The 5524-nt window shown below is 31.0% G+C and overlaps 1 pseudogene; it reads left to right on the top strand.

Moving 5' to 3' along the window:
* The first annotated feature begins 2454 nt into the window (after positions 1 to 2454).
* Positions 2455 to 4322, top strand: LOC108730074 (ATP-dependent DNA helicase PIF1-like; annotated as a pseudogene).
* The last annotated feature ends 1202 nt before the right edge of the window (positions 4323 to 5524 follow it).

Here is a 5524-nt window from a genome sequence, read left to right as displayed (position 1 = left end):
ATATATTATTTTAATAATATTTTATTATTTGTCTTTTATGTCTTACAAATAATTAATGGAATTACTCCTAATTGAGTAAATAAAGCAGTCATCCATAAATGAAAAGATAGTAGGATTCTTGTGAAAATTGACACGTCACACACATCCAGATATATAGGTAATATAGCAGACAAATTAAATATGCAATGTCCACTATTTAAACATAATATTAAATAATGCAAATATTCGTCAATTGAGTCGTGGTATTTACCATAAATTGAATATAACTAAATTGCGCGAAATCGTTATACGGCTAACGAATATTTAGAAGCATTGCATAAAAAGTTATTAGAATCGGATTTGAATATAATTTTTTCCACTCTAAGAAATACGGAACAGTACTGACGTAGACCAAGAAGTAATTTAGAATGTATGATACAACATTATGGACCTGCGACATTTTTTATAACATTGAGTCCTAGTGAATGGTTGTGGGATGACTTAGGTGAATACATTCGTCAAGTAAATGGATGGTCTAATGATTTTTCTTTATCTACTAGTGTTCTTATTGCTAGGGATCCTGTATCGAGATTTCTCGATAATAAGTTTCAGGCGATGTTTGATTTTATTTATTCCAAAGATCATCCGATTAGAGAAGTAATACATTACTTCTGGCGATGAGAATATTAAGATAGAGGTGTACAACATCTTCATCTATTAGTTTGGATTAAAGATGCGCTAATTCTTGATAATATATCTTGATATATATAAATAAATCTCCTGCGAAAGAAGTTTCTAAATTTATTTTACAACATATAACGTGTCAATTACCGATTGAAAAATCTTCACCAACATTATATAGATAAGTCAATACGCATCAAAAACATATATTGTACATAACGATTATTGCCTTCGTTCTAAAAAAAAGGGCGTAAAGTTTATCGTGTGTTTATCGTTTTGATTTTCCTCATCCTTCTACCGACACGTTGATTTTGAGAAATGTTATAAATTCGATAGAAGATAGAAAACAACTGAAATATAAAAGTAGACTTTATAACCTTCCGCGAACAGATGATGAACAGAATATAAATGATTATAATCCCATCATACTTACTGTTTGGGAAGGCAATATGGATATACAATTTATTGGTGACAACACAAGGTTGCTTACGTATTATGTTATTAAGTATGTGAATAAAGCAGCAAAATGTGAATTATCTGATTCTGTTCTTAATAGCACGAATAATAAGAACAAATCAGTGGCGAGCTCTTTGGAATATTGCTTTGCGACTTACTAATAATAGAGAATTTGTAGCTTTTGAAATAGCTGATACATTATTAGGTATTCCTCTACATGAAACTGATAGAAACACAACTATTAAGTGGTTAGATGTTAGTCAGATACGATATAGAAAAGTCAAAAACTATAAAGAAATTGAAGTTCTTGATGGAGAGTCTACTCACATACTTTGTCCGTCTGTAATAGATAGTCATTATCCAAATAGACTGGAAGAACTTGAAACAATGTCTTTATATGAATTTGTACAGTGGCATAACATAACGAAAATCAAATTTCGAAAAATGCGTTTTTATGCTACTTTAGAGGTTATGTACAGGACGCAACCAATTTTTTGGGTCTTTTGTGCTATTTGCATCATTTAGTAATATTCTTACCCTTCAAAATGAGATATTGATCGACTACCTACGATTTTTTTTCGCCAAGTTACGGGCATTTTAACCCACTTGCGTAACCGTTTTTCCCGTCTTTTTCGTTCCTGTTCTTAACAAACGTGAAACGACCACAAATATAACAAAAACTGTTAGGATCATTTAAACACTTACGCGGGGCCATTGTTAAGACAGCAAACAGTCACAATTGTGACTGTTTATATATTAGGACCTTGAATAACGGACAGCGCGTCTTGTGCGCTGCGGCTCTGAGTGCAAGGCGTCTACCAACTTTAAACAAATCATTAGTTTTAAACTTATTAATGCAATGAAAATGAAACTTTCCAGAACATTTGTTCATATCCGAATGAACAACTTTCTCGCTGAAAGTTTTAGGATGCTCGAAATTCGCTCGATAAACGAAGCACCTGAATGCATAAAAAAGGATATTTTGCAGGTGTGTATAAAAAAAATAATAAGTTGTTTGTTTATTGACAAATATCGGTTTTTCTTTCTTCACTAGACGTGGAAAACTCTAATGATCATAACTTCGAAAATAGCAAAAAAACGCATTTTTCGAGTATATATCCTCAAATATCTCAAAATCCTGACGTGATAGGCCAATTCTGATTTCAGATTCGGATTCTACGCAGAAAATTACGTCGGAAATGACCCACAGCTTCCCAACAACAAAACCTTGTTGACCTGTGTTATTATTTGAAACGGTGACAACGTGAATGTCTTATCAATCACTATAGATATGATGTCAATACGCAACCAGAAAATTATTTCTTTTCATTACTTTTTATGTTTAAACCATGGCGGAAAATACAAGATCTTAAAAATGGGTATGGTACTTATGCAGAATCATTTCACAATACCGAAGTACATCTTGAAAAAGCATTAGAGTATCATGAAAAATTAGAGGAATTGAAAAATGCATTTGAAATTGCGAAGCAATTACTTCAACAACATTTGAATGACTTAGAAAAACAGAATATATCTCAAGATGATCCTGATAATCCAGTAGGTGTACAAAATATTCAAGCTAGTGATGCGATGCAAGATTTTAAAGATCTTGGTGACAAACACGAAATCGATGTATCTGAAATGATTTCAAAATTGAATGCGAATCAAAGAAGAGTATTTGATAGAGTCACTAATACCATAACGTCAGATAAATCACTACTACGATTGTACGTTAGCCGAGAAGGAGGTACTGGCAAAAGTTTCGTAATTTAAACAATTAAATGTTGGTTAAAACAAACTCTTAAGAAGGATAATGCTGTAGCAGCATCTACAGGTATAGCAGCGTTTAATATAGACGGTTTGACAGTTCATAGATTGTTGCAATTACCCGTTGAGCATGGTCATACTCTTAAGTATAAGCCATTAGCTAACCACGTTTTGAAAGTTTTACGAGCAGATCTTAAAGATGTTAGTCTTATTATAATTGACGAAGTGTCAATGATATCTAATATACATTTTATGTATATTAGATATACTTACGATAGATATACTTACGACTATCCGAAATATTCGATACTATTGATCTTGATGATGGTTGGTTCGGTCAGAAGCATATCCTTTTATTTGGAGATCTGCTTCAGTTACCTCCTGTACATAAAGGTCTTGCCTTTATACAATTAACAGCTGAAAACATTCGTAAATATCTTGGTTCTTTAAGTGCTATTAATCTATAGACTTTGTTTGATTATGATGAACTGACAATCAATATGCGCCAGCAAGGAGATGGATCTTATCGTGAGTTACTTTCCAGAATTAGCGTTGGTTTATTAACACCATCTGATTATATTTTTGAAAAAAGAAAAATATCTTTTAAAAGTGAGTCTTTTGAAACAAGATTAAGTGAATTATGATTTTATTAATAATTTGTCATCTGATACTATTTGTTTATTACCTACATGTCACATGTGTAACGAATTAAACACTGCAATCTTAAGTCGTATTAATTCAAAAGAAATACTTTTAATCACTGAAGATACGATTGATTGTACTTCATATATGAAAAAAAAAGTAACAAAGGTTTTGTCGAATACTGATGATGATGATACTAGAACAGCTGGATTGTCAAAACGAATTACAATGAAAATTGGAGCTAAAGTTATGCTAAGACGCAATATTGATGCCAATTTGGGCTTTGTAAATGAAACAATTGCTACAGTTATATCAGTTATGCAGGATAAAACTATAGAAAAAATAAAAGTTCTTTTACCTCGTTTAGAGTATTTTATTGAAAGAGTAAGTGTTAAGTTTCCATTGATGGATAGAGTCTACGTTATTAGAAAACAATTTCCATTATATTTGAGTTACGGTATTACCATTCATAAAAGTCAAGGTTTGAGTTTACAAAATGCTGTTATGGATCTAGGTAACAATGTATTTAGTTGCGGTCAGGCTTATAGTATGTTGCATTATCTCTAGTAACATTTCTCGATGGACTGCATTTAATTAATTTTGATCCTTCATCCGTGTTTGCTAGTGAAAAAGCTATTATAGAATATAATCGATTGAAACGAATACATAATTCAGAATCAGAAATGATCATTATTTCAAAACAGCGTTATCGTAGAGTTAAAGATGTTTCGTGGACATTGTCGAAAATAATTAACTCCGTTCAAGATGCTCCATCTCGGGTCAAAAAGCTCCATTAAAAAGTACTGCTTGGATTATACGTGGTTTTCAAAATACAGACAAAGTTTCATGCTATGCGAATGCAGTATTGCAATATTTATTGAATTTATATGTTTCCAGAAAGCTATTACCCTACAAAATCATAAAAATATAAAGGTCAGGCCATGTTCAAAGAAGATCCTCAAAAATTTAAACCTTTAAATTGTAGCTTATAGAAAGTTACATGATAAAAATCGAAAATATATACTTTTGTCATACTTGCATTACTAGAAAGCTACTCCGTATATCTGTACTCTGAAAAGTACCTACTTTTCAAAGTAGTTTTTGGGATATCACCTGATATCCCAAAAAAATCATAAAAATGAAAAGTTCAGGCCATGTTCAAAAAAGAGCCTCAAAAATTTAAACCTTTAAAAATTCAAATGATTATCTAAAATAATACCATGTTCAAAAAAGATCCTCAAAAATTTAAACCTTTAAAAATTTAAATGATTATCTAAAATAATATATTACCATGAAAAGTAACTGATATATATTATTAAAATTAAGGTGCCAGTTCAAAATGAACATACATAAAGTGTATATTATCTAAATTTAATAATGTATTACCATGAAAAATAATTGATATATTGTTCAAGGTGCAAGTTCAAAATGAAAATACATACATATAAGTAAAACAGATTATAATTTGATTCTAGAAAATAAGTGCGACATGTTATTCTTAGTGCACAAAATATAAAAATCGTTTATTGAGATTTGATTTGAAATTTATACTAGCCCGTACAACGAAAAATAATTGCTTGTAATTCCAGAGTACCAATTTGTTAATGACTCGGAAAAAGAACATGGCGGCCTGCTCTCAAAAAAATTTCGAGTGATGGAAAAAATAATTGAAATAAAAGAGATATGAAAATGGTTTAGCATATAATAAATCAACCTGATTAAGACTCCTTATAAATCAAAATACAATGAAAGAACAAGGGCAGTAGGAGTCAAGCACGGGAGACGTTGCGCAAATAACACGACTATCGTAGCGTAAAACTTCTTTATTTTACTAAAGGGCTTACATGTTTCGGCTCAATTTTGAGCCTTCTTCAGAGACAACTAATAAACTCACATACATAGGATATAACAATTATTAACTAGTCATGGTGATCTTCCTCACCTCGAGAGTATAAATGCCAGAATTAAATCCAGATAAGAATGCAGTAAAAAAGAAAAA

This window comes from Mycetomoellerius zeteki, unplaced genomic scaffold (assembly GCF_001594055.1).
Source record: "Mycetomoellerius zeteki isolate Tzet28-1 unplaced genomic scaffold, Tzet1.0 scaffold835, whole genome shotgun sequence".
Classification (NCBI taxonomy): domain Eukaryota; kingdom Metazoa; phylum Arthropoda; class Insecta; order Hymenoptera; family Formicidae; genus Mycetomoellerius; species Mycetomoellerius zeteki.
Note: the sequence above shows the minus strand (reverse complement) of the source record. Positions and strands in the feature narration are given on the sequence as shown.